Consider the following 18,658-nt stretch of genomic DNA (forward strand, 5'->3'; position numbering starts at 1 on the left):
TTAGTATTCATTGTTTCTAGCATATTTTTGTATTATTATATTCATAAGTAATTAATGAAGAAATTTTTTTTGTAAATAATTGCCTGATAACTTGATGAAATTGTCAGCATGCACAACTCTACCTTTCAATTAAATCGAAGCTTTTTCTAGTTAGTTAAACACAATTGTGTTTTTTTTTAATTGTTCAGACATCTTAGCAAGATGGCTGTCCTGTTTAGCCAAGCTGTCGAAGCGTGGACCAGTCTAGTTCTCCTTTAATTCCTATGCCCTGAAACACAGCACAACTCGAGGACCGCTTTAGAAGCGAGGAGCCAGCAACCACTGACAAGCAGCAGCAGGAGCAGCAGCAGCGTCGCAGGCAACCACGGGGATCTGCACGAAACTCTTTACAAACCATAACTGGGATTTATTAGCAGAACAGCAGACAGGCACGGAAAGGAAGTACACGAAGCTGGGGAGCCCGGGATGCAGCTCTGCAGTCGCCTTTACTGAGTGCATTTTTTGAGACGGACATGTGGGATTATTGAGGCGAACACTGGGGATTATTATCAGTGGCAAAGGACTTCTTTCTACTCCTTCCTGAAAACTGCATCCCTTTCATTTTTTTCTACTCTCCTCCCCGGTCCCAACCCCTGTCTTGTGTGTTTTCAATAATACCACCACCAACCTCTGCTAAAAATCAAACCTCCTTCCTCCTCCTCTCTGACCCCATCCAACACCCCCTGTCAAGGTGAGTTGTGTCTTTTCATCTCTTTTATCCTCGCGTGCCTGCGTGCGCTCTTGCCTGTGTGCTTTGAGTTACACATATTTCTTTCTTTTCCCCTTTCCTCTGTTCTGTGAATTTTTTTATTTCTGGAGGGCTCAGAAGACGCAGCTTTGATTCATGCGCGTGTTTTACAGTTTCCACCTACATCCCAGCAGCCCTTCTGCTGCCTCAGCACCCTCTCCACCCGCTCCGAGTCCAGCATTTCGGGGATGCAGCGGCTGGTGGGTGTGATCTCTCTTCGCGCCCACGCGCCGGGCAGATGCGGACACATACACATGTTTACGCCCAGACACCCGACATCTTTAGGGCTGCGTTTAAAGTCAGCAGGGAGCTGGATTCAACGGGGAGTAATAGTGCAGCCAGGTGGGGTGCGGATGGGCTGTTTCCCTTCTTTGTGATTCGTCTCAGGTGATGCTTAGCGTGTAAATGGAACGCATCTCTAAAAGTGACTTGCATATGGGCAAAGAGTTATGATCAAAGAGAGGTGCTGAAATCTAGAGTCGCTTTCAATTATTTCAGACCTTGTCAGCTCCGTTTCTGATAATGGGAGAGGCACTTTTTGCACAGCCGTCCCTGCTGGTTCGCGCCTTTGCCTGGTGTCTTTGACAGTTTCAATTAGGAGGGAGGGTGAAACTTTGACCCAATTATCCAGACATTGGCACCGTTTCTTCCTATTCCAGCAAGCAGCAGAGGCTGTGGGCACAGAGCTGGGGCATGCGAGGCACCGCTGCTTTAAATATGTTACCCTAAGGAGGTGAATAAACGAAACCACGTTATAAGCATATTTTTGTTCCTTACAAAATGTGCATATTTCATATTCATTACTATTGAGCAGAGTATTTTTAGATAAGCGAATTACGTAAGAAATGGATCTGAGTAATAATGAATGTTGAAATGTGATTTTTTTGGGGGCGGGGGGCGAGGGTTGTTACTGCCTCTAGCACGTTGCCATTTATCGTTTGGTTTTATATATTCGTTTCTTCTCGCGCAGTGGGTGATTTCTGTCTCCGCTCTGCACGGACAGCCTTCAGCAAGACAGCGTTGGTTGGCATACAATATTTTGATATAGAGCAGTATGATTACTGTTTGCCATGTAGTAGCCACTGCACACAAATTAAATTGAACCATGATGTAAAAATTACTATTGTTAAGTGGATCCATGGTCATGTGTATGGTTTATAGACTATTGTCTAAATAAACTTTGATTTTACTACTACACTGCACACAAACATATATGTTTGTCACAAAAAGAACGAGCCTTTAGTCTCTGCGTTTCGTACCCTTTTGCTGGTTCCACCCTGGCGTGCAACTGGGTCATAAATAGTAGGGAGTATTGTTAAAGGACGGCTAACGTCTTAAAAATAGAAGCGGCAGGCAGTGTGTGCTTTACATACTTCCCGGGTCCACGCTCTGCATAGTGATACATTCAGCGTGCCTGGTCTCAGTCTAAGGGTAGGTAGAATTACAATGTACAGAATGCCTTTGTTTTATATTCTCAACAAGATTTTTAAGTAACCATGACTCATTTTGAAATGTGTAATCTTTCTGAACATTCGAAGCCCTAAGCAGTATCTAGATAGGTCTCCACCAGATATTGTATGTGAGCGCGAGTACAAGGTACACTTTATTTAATATGAGTCTTTATAGCGCCTCGCTGCCCCAACGAAAGAGACACAATTGATGGATGGAATGCAGAACAAATCAAAACATTGACCCCAGTCAAGAGATCTGGGTTAAATCCATCACTCTTTTGTTCACAATGCCACCCCAGTTTAGACCTGGCCATATGCAAATTAGTCTTGACCCTGTGCCTCATGGGAACAGCCCATCCCCAGGAAGCAGTGTAGCATGGTCTCAGGTTGGAGCATCTAAAAGAATACATGAGCTCCATTCTGCCTTAATGGATATTTCAGAGATGACCCACCGAGCAGCAGTCAGCCCAGATCACGTGCCCATACTGAAACAACCCCCGCCCCCTCTGCTTTTTCTAAATACACTGTAAATATCAGAGACTACTGCTAACAATTGAATGATATGTTATTTTGTGATCACTAGTTCCATAGGGAATTGCGTCTATTTCTATACTTGTATGGCCTCGCAAGTGATCTCAGAAATCTAGACCCTGGGAATTCTTGTTGAATGTAGTCATCTTGACATGGTGTGAAACTGATGAATTAGGAATGATTGGCATGTTGATGTATTTTTAAATGGTGGTCGCTATTGGTTCAATCGGGGAGAATATCTAATCTTCAGAGTGTACCTAGTTTACCGGTGTGTATACCATAGAACGCTGTCCTTATTTCTTTGTACAAGGTTGAAAGGTTGTTCATTTAGCTGCCAAGAGGAACGATCTATCCATCCATCCATCCATCTTTTTTTAATTTATTGTACTTTTATTCTTGGGCCCATAACATTACAATATGCAATTTGATTCAGACAATATATTTTCCCCATCTCACACTTTCACTTTGTTTTGCAAAATATGCTCTTCTAGATAGGACTCATATTCTATTCTGTTTTTGCTCTAAAGTATTTGGCAAGCGTGCCTGTCTGTCCATGTCTAGAAGGGGCACATATGCTATCAGCCAGCACCTTTAGTGCACACGAGGTATGTTTACATATTAGCATTACTGTTTAAACCATATAATTTAAGAATTAGGTAATTAACCAGGATTTACTTATCCACTTCCCACTAGCTTGCAGAAGCTTGCTGGATACATCCTGTGTTGGGTCATTCCTTGAGTTGATTTACGACTAGATCTATAGCTTCTCTTTGATTGAGATGGATTCAGTTGTTCAGATCTTCTTTATCAAAGGTTTTGCAATAGACACGCACACAGGTGAAATGCTTTAGTTCCAATCATAGAGTACATTTAATCTGCAAAGATCAGAGACGATTCCTTTGCTCTACGGACCCGATCAACAAATATTTATTTGCAAACCATGATGTCCAATTTTTACATTGGCTGGTTTGCAAGCGGGTACACACTTTATAATTAGACCTCTGTGCTAACTGGTCTCTCCGCACATTGAACTTTTGCAAGGGGTCGCAAAATGATCAAATTTTGAATATTAATTAGGCTGGTGCAATTTGCAACCCCTGTGATTGGCCAAATTCAAGGATCATGGTCTTCACGGGACAGCAGACCTCAGCCACTGCATGTGCTTTCCCACATGGACAACTCATTTTCCAAAAGTAGCCCATGTCCAGTGAAGGAGTAGTGTGGCTCACTGGTTAGAGGCGGCAGACCCAGAAGCAGAGCCCGGGACCAGGGTTCAATTACCGACGCGGCAGGGTGTTGGGCCAATGTCAGCGGGCTTGATAAATCTTGCCTTCGGTGCCATTCTAACCATGGGTCCCACTCAGCAACTCTGGGCAATAGTTTGCTTAATCTCCACAATCGGCCCCATCAACGCTGAGGTTGCCTGGCTTCACCTTGGGGGTGCCCAATAGGGACCATCTCACAGGGAAAGCCAGGACGGGTTCCCCACCGTTATACAGCACCAGGAAACCTATGGGTAGCAGTGCGCTTTACAAGCTCAAATACATTTACAAATACACATACAAAGGGACTAACAGAGGTTCTGGCAAGAAGTGGAAGACAACGTGAAGAGAATATTGATAACTGAGCTGGCCTAGATCATACATGGAGTTAGAGGAGAAAAGTAGGTCAGGAAAAAATCTAAATTACACTGGCTTCATTAGTGTACTTTCAGAAATTTTAAATTACGTTTGCTATGTGAAATTTCGCATTACGCTTGCGAAGCAAAATACCGGCATTATGTCCCTTTGAGTAATTATGTGCCATTTTCAGTATAAATTTAGCTTGAATGCACCAATCATGATAAAAAAATACCAGGATTGCACAGGAGCACTAGAATGTGAGCTGCTGTTGTTCGCAGTGCTTCTGTTTATTTTGCACTATTATTTTAAGTCAAAATGCATCCTTGCGTCAAAAATAGACACAAGGGCCTATCTCACGCCATATTACTAAAATACGACATTAAGTAATGGGTTTGAATTTTGCATATTCATGTGTATTTTAGTTAGTTTCCATAAATTTCGCAATTACGCAAAAACAAATTACCCAAATGTCGTACACCTCTAGAAAAAAGGGATCCTTTGGGGAAGCTCTGCACAAACTAACAAGAGAGTTAAAGCTCAGAAGGAACAAGAACTGAAGAGGAAGTTCAGAATAACTAACACCCAAAATGTTGAAGACATACATATAACAACATTATCTCTGTGATTGAGCACTTGGGAACTCCAAACGGTAAGACTAAATCTCCTCAAGTTCCTCGCCCTCAATTGCTATTACAGATACTGATGGAAAATATCTACATGTAGCATATACATGCAAAGTCAGGGTCTGTGGAACTAAATCTTTTAGTGATATTATAAAAGTAAAAAAAAATCAATACAGCAGACAAGAAAAAAGCACAAAGGTTGTCAACTGTGCCCATGTATCCTGGTGAGCAAACAGTAACATGCAAGATGCTAACAAGGGTTGCAAACTAAAAGCGTAGCCACAATAGACAAGGCGCTAGAGAGGAGGGCTAATCAAGAAAGAAGGGAAAACAGAAAGAACGTGTGGCAGTAAACAAGTATACAAATCATAGTAAGAAACGGAGAACTAAGGCAGCGGGTATGAGGTAGCACACTGGAAATGTGCAAGGAAAGCCACGGACGGGAAAAAGGGTAACTACTGATCTAATGAAAGTTTTAGAAACAAAGATTAACTAAAGAGTGTTAGTTCTGGCGACGAGAAAACAAAAATGCGTCGTAGGATAGTTCTAGTTCACGGAACAAGGATTTCACACTAGCTCTGGAATCATGAACTCAGAAAATAGAGTAGGCCAAACAGGAACACTGCTACACGGAACAACACTGGGCTGAATCAAACAGAGACCTTAAAAGGGCTCAATGATGATCACTTGCCTCAGGTATGAACAAGATGGCACCTGCCAGCAGCAGATGTCCTGATTTCTCCACCCATCTTTTGCGTAACAGGGTGGAGACGAAGGAGTGAGAAAGGAATCGTAGGAGTTGTGTCTTTGGCCAGAAAACATACTGGCTGCTACCAATTTTGGCCCATATCTCAAATAAGTTACATTCATGACATTTCTCAGCAATCAGTAAATCCATATCAGTATATGTCAAAGCGACAAGGGATCTGGAAAATGAATTCTTTGAGAAGAATCTCTTACTGGCTGTCACAGAACCGACATGGTTCTGACATGAAAGGGAATTTTAGAATATTTTCATGGAGAATGGAAGTCACTATAGGAATATAGTAGAAATAGTTTGGTTGAACAGTGCAAAGTCATACATAGAGCCCCTTAATGGTTGGCGTGAGGTCACAGGCAGTGAATTGTTCAGGCACAGGTGCTCTTTTAAAAACAAAATGTTTTCCATTCCACAGAGATAGTTTCAGCTTTGCAAGATGGCTTCTGCCTCAGCTCAGGGTTGGTAACTGCTCAATAGTTTGCAACTGCAATTGTAGTCACAAACCATTGACACATACCTTCCTAACATGTAGATCGGTGGATGACACCCCTTTTATGCCCCATTCTAAATTGGCAGTTGCTTTTTCTAGCAAAAAAAATAATTGGAATTGTACCCTTTAATTCCATCATGTTGTGCGTGGACAGAGTCACGAAATTCAGAATCATTTTCCAGAAAGCTAAAACCTTGTTCCTAGTGTGAAACTTTGAGTTGTTGTGTGCTATTTCAATGGTGTCACTACCACATTTTATCTGAGTCTCTTGCATGGGTTTAATGGAATAAGAAGCCTGGCCACTTACATGCTCATGCCATTAGGAGTGCATGGAGGGGGCTGATGATAAAGGGGGATGTTAAATGATCTGTGGGATTCGACGTAAGTCTTATAAATACCGCTTGTTCAGTTGGCCTTCACTAAGTAGTAGAAAAATGGGCCTGATTGTCCTCCAAATTTAAAGATAATTTCGGTTGACCTGTTTACACAGATGTATGTTTTGATGAGTTATGTGGTATTTGTACACGTTTTTGCAGAAATTATTTTTAAAAAAGGGTTTAGCAGCATTTTTGAGCAGTAAATCGGAGTGTTGCTATGTTTGTTTGTCTTTTAAAACCTCAATTACATTTTAACAAGAACATGCAAAATAAGTAATGTACACATTTGGGAAATGTGTCGCCATTTATAGATTTAGCTAAGCAAAGCAATCTAAACTTGGGGTCCAATTCACAGAGGTGTTGTTATGAGCAGGTGTGAATTACTCATGTAGTATTTCTGTTTTAACACTGAATTCCAAGAGAAATCGAGAAGTGCTCCTGAGTTACTCCTGGCTTATTTATGAATTTCACTTAAAAAACAGAATCCATATTCTAGACAGGGCGCATTATACCTGTTTGCACCACGGTTCACCTTTAAATAGGTGTGATGGTGCAACGGAGATAGTGCACCCTATTACAAATAATGCACTGCCCTCGGGCATCTGCAAACGCGTGCATTATTGAAAGACGGACACGTGATTTGAAGCAGCAAGTCCATCTTTCTCTGAAAAAGGTGACTGGACTTGCCTGCGGGGAGATGTCTGGGGGTTTCTTGAACTCCCTTTCACTCCTCCAGTGGGCTGCTCTCAGGAGGCGCACTGACTGTGAGCCACCTCTTTGTGGCACACAGTTAGTGCGCCTCCTGACAGCTTCTTTGCCTCTGCGCCCTTGTCCATAATACAACGCAGGTCTAAAAGCAGAGGGCCAGATTTACGAGCCCCGTGCGCCACATTTGTGCCACTGTTGCGTCACTTCTGTGATGCAGTGGCGGCGTAAACCATGTGCCAGGTTGCTCTCTATTTACAATGTGTCGCATTTAGGGAGATGAGTCATGTTGTAAAGCCCTGCGCCACATGAAACCTACGTCAGGTTTCATGTGAGCATTCTGGTACAGGGGGAGGTGCGTTCCGTCACAGGAACGCCTCAGGAAAGTGCCTGAGTGAAATCTACAAGATTTTACTCAGTCACTGTTCCGATACCGCTGTGTCAACACCTTGCGCCTGCTTGAAGCAGGCGTAAGGCGTGACGCACCATGCTGAGTATAGGCCAGGTTGAAACAGTGCTGGAGTTGCGTCGCGCCCGCGACACAACTCCATCACTGTGCCAACCTTACGCCGGCAGATGCGACACACATCTGTCTATCCTTGCGCCATGATGCGACGCAAAATGCGGCCCATCTGTGGTGGTGCAAGGGTAATCTTGCGTCACGCATCTTTCATGGCTCATCCCTGCTGATTTGCAGGGATGCGCCAGGAAACGTATATCTGCCCCAAAGTGTTTCCCTCTTTAGGATGGGGCACTCCCCCATGCAAATGAGGAATGCCTCTTTAGAGAAGCTCCATCACTATATATGCACAAGTGCTATCTGTATTACCACTCCTGCTTAAAATAAGAAAATAAGGAAGATTGTTACAAGTTGTGTTCTGTCGTTTCTCATCACATACATTTCTCAGACTTTTTTATTCCCCCGTGCACCTGCAGTATGAAACTCCTGCATGGAATACATGAATCTGTGGTAGCTCTTGAGTCGAGGTATCAGGCTCACTGCAGACTGTGTTATTGGATTCTGGAAGGACGCAGACTGTCATCAATCTTTGAGGGAGACGGCGTGGCCTCAGCAATGTGTGCTTAGCATTTGGATATGTTCTGCTGCATGGTTGACAAAAGAAAGATCACTTGTTCTCTCTGTTTAACAGGCTTACAGCGAAATGAACAATATGCAGAGCACAAGCATATATAATGGTTAATGTGATCTGAGTAAAAAGCAATAGGTGAAATCCTTAAATTACTTGCATCCAGTAGCGTAGTGTGGGGGCACTTTTAGGGGTGCAAAATTTTAATAAGGGCGCAACTTTTTAAAAGATAAGTTGGACAATACTTGTCTTGCCCAGGGCGCTGGCAACCCAAGCCACACCGCTACTCTCAGCTACTGGTAATTACTTTAAACCACATTCCAGTCCACCAATTTGTGCCAACTAGGCCACTCCAGACAAAGAAGGCCAACCATGTGGAAATCAGACATGGTCCTACCCCCAAAGGGAAAAGTCCAGCCCAAAGTCCCAGACCAGTTTAATCTGAGATGTCAGGACACTGTTTCCAGTCCCAGGCTTACATTTGACAACCTAGTGTGTTCTGGGACTTGTAGTCGTGGCTTGTTCAATTGAATTAATTTGACTGATAGACCTGCTAATAGGGATTTGTAACAGTAGAGCAGCAGGCAGGACATACGATGACTGAATGAATTGAGGTGGGGTAGAAACTGTAGTTTTATAACAAGAAATACCTTCCATGATTTTATGACAGTGATGATGGTATATCATTTTTGAAAAATGTGTCTCTCTGAATGCACCATTTCAACTTCTCTGCTGGTGATATTGATCAGTAATGAACACAATTTCACAACATATACATTAAATCTCTCCTTAAATTGATTTCTACATTTGATTGTAAAAATATTGCGACTTCAAGAATTTTCGTTTGCCATTCTGTATTGTCGACAAACTTGGGTGTTGTGTAAAGCGCCTTGTGCCATTGCAGAGCCACTTCCGAGCACTAAAAAATCAAGAGAAGCAAAAGTAAATCCCAGAACACAACCTGGTTGGGTGAAGCTTAATGAGAGTTTGAGGAGTTTTCATAGTAGACCAGCAAACAACTAAATGAGTATGTAAATCCAAGAGTTTTAGTTTCACTAATATTGGTGAGGGTGCTCGTGTTGCACAACACAATTTTTGGCGGCTCTCATGGGCCTTTCTTTTTTTTTGTTGTTATTACTGTACATTTTAATTTAGTAGTGTTATTCCCTCATTCAGTACGGATTTTCTACGCATCCGCAGTCATCCAGTAGTGGCCCATGCAGGTAAGTGCGGTGGGGCGGGGCGGGAGTATTTTGCTGGCAGGCGACGGAATAGGAATTATTTATCTAATTTCTGCGATTCTGTCATCTGTCGATTTTCCACCTCCTCCTGCCCGCCCCATTGCGCTTACCTGCACGGACCTCCGCTGCAATAACCTCTCTATAACCAGGGGCGGCCTTAGGCATGTGCAAGCTATGCACCTGCACAGGGCCACCAAACCCCAGGGGCCGCCACGCCAATATATATCCTTAATATAATAATCCTCTGAGGATGGATACAAATCTGCGTGGTGGCCCCTGGCAGGAATTTGGTGGCCTCCGGCTCTGTTCCACTTCCAAACACCCTGACCCCCCCCCCCCCCTTCACTGGCCTCTGCGCTCTGCCCCGCAGGACCCCCTTTTCCAGGGCCCCCTACCTACGCTCCCTGCCCAGGGCCGCCATAAGCCTAGAGCCGCCCCTGCAATAACACTCCAAAGTGCTAACTGCTTAGAAGCAGCTGTACATTATAAAGGTCCATAAAGCATCTGATTGCTGGAGTTTGTAAATCAATTGAAAGTCTGGTTAAGAAGCATTACTTGAACAATATTAAGAGACTGTAGATCATAAAGATTTGAAGTGATGCAAAAAAACGTAGCAAATACTTTACACTTTACAAAAATGCGGGACTGGAAAAAAACTATATGGAGCTGAACTGTTTAATTTACCAGGGTGATACTGATTTTCACATACATGCTATTTATCACCATTTTAGATTTAAAGGGTGTAATTTTTAGCCCTATTTCTTTTTGCAACAGACAATGCTGCATCGAGGCAACAGCACTGTAAGTATTTTGTGTATGCATAAAAGTTTGCATAATTTGTGTCCTTTTCACAATCCACCCCTCCTTGATCCAAACCTGGGAATTTCTCAATATCATAGGTTTTCCCAGTGGAGGCGTAACAAAGAAAATATGTTTATTTCTCCTAGTTTTTTCCTCTTTCGATGTGTCTTGCATTTTGCAGCAGATGTAGAAAGAGTAAAAGGCCACAGGGGTTTGTTTTTGTGCAGGAAGGTGTCCCTTTCTGTACAAAAACAGTCCTGGTTGAAACAGGCACCCTTGCATCATGATGCAAGGCTGTCTGCGTTGGTGCAGTGGCAGCCCCATGTGCACCAGCACAGAGGGAGCACAGGAATGCGTAATATCTTCGGAGTTATGGAGCATTTCTGAAATCTGCTTTTGATGTAGCACAGCGTACTAATTTGTCTTGCTGCATTGCGTTGCTCCAAATAATAATAAATCTGCCCCTGGGTGTTTTGTGCAAGCACACATTCCCAAAAAGCGCTAATCCTGCAACAGTGATGTGCTAGGCCAGGGCTACCAAACTACTGACTGCCACGTGAGGCAAGACGGGGCAGGAAGTTTTGGCAGATGCTGATGGAAGTGTATTCCCTCGTCAGTGATGGATGTGCTGGATCTGCACCTGCCATATCACCTGAATTGCCCCAGAGGGAAAAATGTGTACAGGGCAAAATTGCTTGTATGTAAGTCACTTCACACATGCACAGGCCATTTTGTGCATGCAGAGCTTTACTAGTATTAGTAAATCTGGGAATGCGCTGAAAACCATGGGTGGGTGTGTTGGAGTATCCATGCTCCACTCCTGGAATGCAGGACGGCTTTAACGCTGGTGGTGCCCAGTGCGACAATCTTTGTTGGAGCCACCTCCAAGAAACCTCCTTCACCACAAATTCCCTTACTACTACACTCAACCAGTGCCCCTCATCTCTCCATAACCCCTCTCTCACATACATTTGATTTGTTTTGTAGTGCTACTCATACCAGTATAGGGTGTCAGAGCACTGTACTTCGCACGCATTATAGAAAGCCAATGAATCTTACGTGTGTAAATCAGTCTATAGAAAATGTTACCAGCGGCGGCTGGAGACATTTGAAAGTGCTGAAAAACAATAGTTCTGGATGAGTGACCTATATTGAGCGTAGCGAGAGAGCCTGATCTTCATAAGCAGGGTTCAGAGGGGTTGTCCCCACCACCCCCACGAGAACATTTTGAAAAAAGAGTGGGCAAATGGATCAATTTCAAGCACATTTGAGAAAGCAAGATGTGAAAGTGGTTATGACATGAATAAAGAGATTTCCTATGATAATGATGAAGGTAGCTGCTTATTCAGTATAACCACAGGACTTCATAACAGACTTTGAGATAACAATGCTGAGTACCACGTAGAGTTCCTTATTTATATGGGCACTTAATGAGACTTCCTTTTTTATCGAAGAACAGAATCAGCTATTATTAGCTGAGATAACAAAATCAAACATGAGCTGCTTGTTTTACAACATGCAAAGCTGAGGGCACTGGGCAGAAAATTGCTTGGCACTATACAAGGTGTTTGGATTTTACTAGTTCTGCAAGCATTAGTATTTGCAAAGTGTCAGGTGAGAATAAATAGCCCATGAAGTTCCCTAATGCTGTCAGATTTACTCTGGAGAACATGTTCCACAAACGAACAGCTATTGCTTTACTTTAGAGCTAAATCATAACAATGCAACACATATTAGCTTGTGGTTACAGCGACTCCGAGCTGTTGTTAAAAGCCGAGCGAGCCAGCAATGAGGCACCAGCTGGGGTTTCAGCCTTCTGCTGCTTTCTTACCTCGCGTGACCCAGGAGTGAATGAGAAGAGGAATGGATTCTACAAATTTCGCAAAAGCAGCATACATGTCACCTGTCACGCTCTTCCTCTGATACAGGTTGCATGCCAAGGGGCCAGAGGATTGATGCAGGAAAAGTGCCTTGAGTTCTAACACAAGCAAAGAAAATGGAACCAACCCCCTGTTTGGGTAGTAGAACATGTTTGGAGTGGAGGGGACAGGGAAGTGCCTGGCTAAGCCGCTACTCATACAAGCAAGTTTCTTGTATGAAACTCGAACCCCGAGCCTTTGTGCTGAGGCTGGAGGTATGGGTTACTTATCTAAATCTCACTTTCAGGCTAGTAAATTCAGACCCGCATGTGAAGTGCAAGTGAACAAGTAAGTGGGCGGGTCATCCAAATTAAGTGAACTTGAACACCCAAAAAGTAGTACATTTGAGGAGAGCAACAACACTTCTGATGTATCTATACACACATAAATATACACCCAAAGCCAACCAGACACAAGAACTGCATCATTTTGAGTGTGTGTAGTTAGGCGTATCTGGTACAGAGATTTTTTGAAGGGTGTTGCATAAAAAGATAATATTTTTCTGAATGTTTTTTTTTATCTGTATAAGTGTGTGCCATACCCAATTATTCCCAGACTCCTCTGGAATCGAGAAACAGCTTGTCCTTGTGAAGACCACACAATTCGGCCATGACATACATAACGTATGCATGAGACTACAGAACGTTCTCTAAACATCATTTATTTTTTTTAGTTTTATTATAGCGCAAACTCTGTCGAAGTATGTATGTATGTATTGGTATATTTATATAGCGCAATGACTGTCACCCAACGGGTATCCTGGCGCTTAGACTTTGATGATACATACACAGTGTCTAACCCCTTCGCTGCTCATGACGAGCTCAGCTCGTCATGAGGCATGGTTGAGCTGTGCTTATGACGAGCTGAGCTCGTCATGAACAATGGGGAAACTCAAAGCTCAGCATAGGAGGGGAAAACTCAAAGCAGCCAAGGTGTTAAGCAGCTGCACAGCTTACATAATTATTGGAAAAAGATGTGTTTTCAGAGTTTTCTTGAAGGAAGTAAGATCTCCCATGCTTCGTAAGCATAGTGGTAAGGAATTCCACAGTCTCGCTGCGGTGAACCTGAAAGATCGACCTCCCATCCAGGTCCTCAGGATCCTGGGAACTGCCCCCAGACAAGCTGAGGCCGAGCGGAGAGATCTGGATGGTACATTCCAGGAAAACAATTCCTGCAAAGAAGAAGGGCCCTGTCCATGAAGGGCCTTATGTACCAGACAAAGGGCTTTGAAGTCAATCCGCTGTGGGATTGGCAGCCAGTGAAGATCCCTGAGTACTATGGTAGATGAATCAGATCGTCGGCACGAAAGGGCCAATTTGGCGGCAAAGTTCTGTACACGTTGCAGTTTTCCCACCAGGGTCATAGGTGCCCCCAGAAGTAGTGAGTTACAGTAGTCGAGCCTACTTAAGATGATGCTCCACACTACCTCTGGCCTGGTCTGTATAGGGAGTATGGGTAATATCTTCCGCAGCATCCGCAACAGTGTTATACAAGTGGCCACCGTTTTGTTTACCGACACATCTAGCTGCAGGCTGGGGTCGAACATCACCCCCAGGATTCGGCCGGCAGACTGGTACCCTGAAAGGACGGAGGCCAAAAATTCAATGGAAGAGGCCTAGGGGTGCGATCCATTGAACAATGTAGCACCTCTGTTTTGGAACTGTTGAATTGTAAGGAGTTGTGGCTCAAGCATTCCGCTGAGGTGGACATACAGCGGTGAAAAGTCTCCTGTGACACAGCCTCCTTACCCTCAAACGAGAAGACAATTTGGGTGTCGTCAGCGTAATTGGTGACCGCTATACCGAAAGATTTTATCAGTTTGATCAGGGGACGGAGGTAGAGATTGAATAGGATCGGACTGATGGCCGATCCTTGAGGCACGCCCTGCCCAACCCTTCTGGTGTTAGATTTGAAAGGTGGCAGGGCCACCATCTGGTGCCTATTATCAAGATAAGACACCAACCAGTCAAGAGCCAATCCCGATACCCCTATTTCCTCCAGTCTCCCTATCAAGATCGTATGGCTGACCGTGTCGAACGCGGCCGACATGTCGAGCAGTACTAAAAAGGCTGCTCGACACGCGTCCGAAGATCATCTAAAACAGTCACCAATGCAGACTCCGTCCCATGGGCTGGTCTGATGCCAAATTGGGTCACGTCCAAGCAAGCATTGGTCTCCAAGAAGCTGGAAAGATGTTTAGTGACCAGTTTCTCCAGAATTTTAATTGGAAATGGGAGCAACGAAATAGGTCTCTAATTTGCTGGACAGGTGGGATCCAAAGTATCCTTTTTCAGGAGTGGGGAGACCACCGCCAGCTTCTAACAGTCCGGAACCCGTGCAGACCTGAGGGACTGACAGCAGATGGAGAAGAGAGGGGGGAAAAGCTCTTCACGAAATAGTTTCCAAAATTTATGTGGAAGGGGATCAAGTGGCGAGCCCGAGGATACCCCGTCTGCCAATACACAAAAGTCTTCAAAGGACGGCGGGGGGAAGCTGTTCAATTGCACTGACCTAGCATCTTTCTCCAAAATGGAAGTTGAAGTAAGATTACGCAAGGTCTGAGAGTTAGGGCCTGGCAATAAAGCAAGGTTGTTCAGAATAGTTGCAATCTTGTACATAAAAGGCCTGTGGCAATGAGTCACATAAAGATGGAGAAGCAGGAATGTTCTTTACAGTACAGGCGGGACACGCCAAGTCTTTAACGATCTCAAATAGGGCCTGGGATTTGTTCACAGCCGACAGTAGTGATTCCTCTAAAAAGCTAGCCTTGGCCTGTTTAATCTGGGCTTTATAAGTCGCCAGTGCCTGTTTAAAAAGAGCTCTATCTGACGCAAGGTACTGCTTTCTCCAATTACGCTCAGCCCGTTTACACTGGAGTTTTAGCTGAAAAAGTTCTCCTGAGAACCACGGCATTGCATGCTTTGTCCTAATTCTAGTTTTTCGCAGCGGGGCCAGTGAGTCCAATGACGCTAAGATTGGCTGGCTAAGGGTCTCATAGCTCACGTAGTACGACGTAGTACGTAGTGCGTCGGAACGCTTTACATGAACACAGGTTACATTGCACAAGGCCAGATTTGTTTTTATGCACAGGAAGAATAAATGACTTGCCCAAAATCACTGAATATTGAATGGTCGCCAGGACTCGGAACTTGGTTACCCCGTTCCAAAGTTGGCAGCTTTGGCCGTTAGGCCACATCTCATTCCTACTCTTAATTTTCAAATGGCTTAAATACTTTTTTGTATAAAACAAGAAACTGCCTTAAATATTAAATATAAGTACCAATAAATGTGTGTTATTGAAATGGAAATGATTGCACTTTGCACACTTGTGCAATCTATGGTCGGTGACAACCATAAGACCTCTACATTGGTGGTAGGACATCATGACATTGCAGCACTTTGCAAAGTGTATGTGTATATATAAATGCAGCAAAACAATTATCTCAGCGCACATTATGTTGGTTTGAAAAAAGTATCCTTTAGGGGACCAATTGCCAACAGATCACAGCAGAAAAATGCTCTGGGCACGTGCTCAAATTGTTCAGTGAAAAATAAATAAATGTATAATGTGGAATGTCCCGCTTTGGTTCCCCGCAATTCCATAACCCACCTATTGTAACCATTTTTGGGCATTTAAAAGAATGTGATGCATGTGCCTTCTACTCTAGACTGAGGTTCAGCTTCTGTTTGTTCTTTCGGTGTGATTCCCCTCTGCTTGTTCAAGAAGTCGGTACCGGGGGTTGCTGCCCTGTTTGTCCAGCATTTGGTACCCACAGTGTGGCGGATGCTGCTGGTCTGATTGTGAGCATGAAGCCCATTACATGTGGGCTGCTATATGTGTCACTGCTCTATGTGTGCACTGGAAGACAGTTACATCTGGAGAGGGATGGCAGTGCTGTTGTTTGTGTACGGGAAACCCACTAAAAGTGGACTGTGGTGGGTGATGCTATTCTGTGCATGGAAGTTCATTAGAGGTGGACTGTGGTTGGTCGGTCCTGCTACTGTGTGCGTGAAGCCCATTAAAAGTGGACTATGCAGTTGCTCTGTGCATGAAAAGTAAAGTTGACTATGGTTGGTTTAGCTAATTTGTGCACGGGAGGTCACTGCATTGATACAAAACTGCAATATGCTGTGCTTATAAAAAGTAAGAAAGCAGCAGTGACGTAGCAAGGCTGCAGTGGCTCTAAGGCAAGCAAGGAAATTAGACCCTCAATACCCTGGTTTGATAGCAAAAAAAAACCTTTATAAATGAGAATTGAGAATGCCAGGCAAACCCCTACTGGCGAAGGCCTACTGATTGCAAAAAGCTCGAAGCTTCCCTGATTTCTGAGTAAATTCCCAGGAGACACACTCACACACACAAATCAACCAGACACAAGCAGCCCACCAATCAGAACATGTGTAATTAGGTGTGTCTGGTACAGAGATTTCTTTTGACGTGGTGTATAAAAAAATAATATTTTTCAAAATAGTTTTTCTTATCTTTATAAGTTCGTACCATAACCAATGATTTCCTTGCACCTCTGGAATGGAGAAACAGCCTGTCCTCTCAATTAAGCTACAACATAGATAATGTAAGAAAAGTTCTGTAAACATCAGCATACGTTTTTTGAGTTTTATTATAGTGTGAACTCTGTCGAAGGACATTGGAACGCTTTACATGAACACCAGTTACATTACACAAGGCCAGATCTGTTTTTAGGCGCAGGGAGTATAAGTCACTTGCCCAAAATCACAGAATGAAGGCTTAGGCAATACTCAGGGCTAGCTAAAAGTACACTCACCGTCCAGTTCCATTCTCACTCTCAGCACCAAAAATGCAGTGACATTGTAAAGAGTCTCTTTCCCTTGTTACTGGCTCCATGTGTGCCACAAGTGTGGAAGAATGAATGAAATGAAATGAAAATTACATTTATATAGCGCATATACTACCCTGAGGCTTCGCAGCTAGACAAGACAGTTATGACATCACCTCCCTCAGGCCCTGTCCCACCCAGACTCCTGACCCGATCTACACTCTGCTACAGCACCTGAGCAGTGCAGGGATTGGCTTGCCAGGAGCTGCGGCTGGGCTCATTTGGAGCCTAGGGGGCTGTGGCAACAATCTGAGCAAAGGGAGGCGAGGGTTCAAGTGCGCATGTCAGGCTGGTTGGAGCAAGGCACCTTTCGAATCCGACTTGTGAGCTGTACCTAAAGGAGGCCTGGCACCGGTTCAGGCCGCGTGCTAACAAAAAAAATGCAATCAACTAATTGTATAAACCTTATTTATGCTAAAACAAACAGGGGGTGACGCTCCAATCCCCCAGTTAAGAAACCGCAGGTGAATGTTAGATAAAACAGTGAGGATTACCAGGTGTACGAGTCACGTCAGCCATACTAGCAGACAGTATATTTAGGAGGGTTTGGTCTGGAGAAGCACAAACTCAGAATTTAAAACGAATCACAGTAGTTGGCTTTACTATTAAGAAAGTATTTCCATCCAAATGAACTCTTTAGCAACATTGGGGTAATGAAAAATTGAAAAAAAATATACCAGTCTAACCTATACCATGCAGTTTGCATGCAGCTTTTTGATGACTGTTCGTAGGTCACTGTGCTATATTAGGGTTGTAACTTATGAACGGGAAGTAACAAAAGGATCTCTGTGACAATACAGTAACCCACTGAGCTATCAACATTAAATTCAGGTAATTGATTTGCATGGTACACGTTCTTTTCAGCCAGCACATTAATCCTCTGCACTACTTAATCCTGAGTGAAAACTGCCACTAGACAAAACTCCAATCTCTCTCCAGCAGGAACATTAATCACCAGAATTATCTTGACATTTTTGTTGTTGCCGGAAATCTGCTGGATGCACAAGGAACTCTGAAGCAGGTCCTGTTTAGACTGGTGTTACTTCTAAACTTGATGCCACACGGGGTCAGTGCCAGGTGCGGCTGCACCGGTTGCACAGCTGTGGAATCAGCCCTTATGGAACATTTTCCCAGGGCAGAGTAATGCAAGGCAGCAGCCACTTGCGCTGCCTTGCATTGCTTCAGATTTACTATGCCATGCATAGCACTGCAACATGGCTCTCAGTGTCATAGCAAATCTTACTTAAGGGCTTGCGTTGCCCTTGCTTCGCCTGGCTTGACGCAAGGGCAATGCAAGACCTTGAAAAATCTAGCCCCTGTTCTTAGGAAGTGGGAACCAGGTAAATCGGGGCAAGCATTAATACCTTTCTTGAAAGTTCTAAAAGAAAGTGCGCAAATGAAAGAATG

General features: G+C 43.9%; 1 protein-coding gene across 1 annotated transcript in view; it reads left to right on the forward strand.

Annotated features, from left to right (window-relative positions):
* The first annotated feature begins 299 nt into the window (after positions 1-299).
* LOC147723043 (poly(rC)-binding protein 3-like) overlaps positions 300-18,658 on the forward strand; it is a 2,582,273-nt gene continuing 2,563,914 nt past the window's right edge. Inside the window, exon 1 of the mRNA XM_086965416.1 lies at positions 300-730. The gene's annotated coding sequence lies outside the window, so the exon portion shown is untranslated. The remainder of the gene's footprint in view (positions 731-18,658) is intronic.

This window comes from Lissotriton vulgaris, chromosome 4_1, assembly GCF_964263255.1.
Source record: "Lissotriton vulgaris chromosome 4_1, aLisVul1.2, whole genome shotgun sequence".
Classification (NCBI taxonomy): domain Eukaryota; kingdom Metazoa; phylum Chordata; class Amphibia; order Caudata; family Salamandridae; genus Lissotriton; species Lissotriton vulgaris.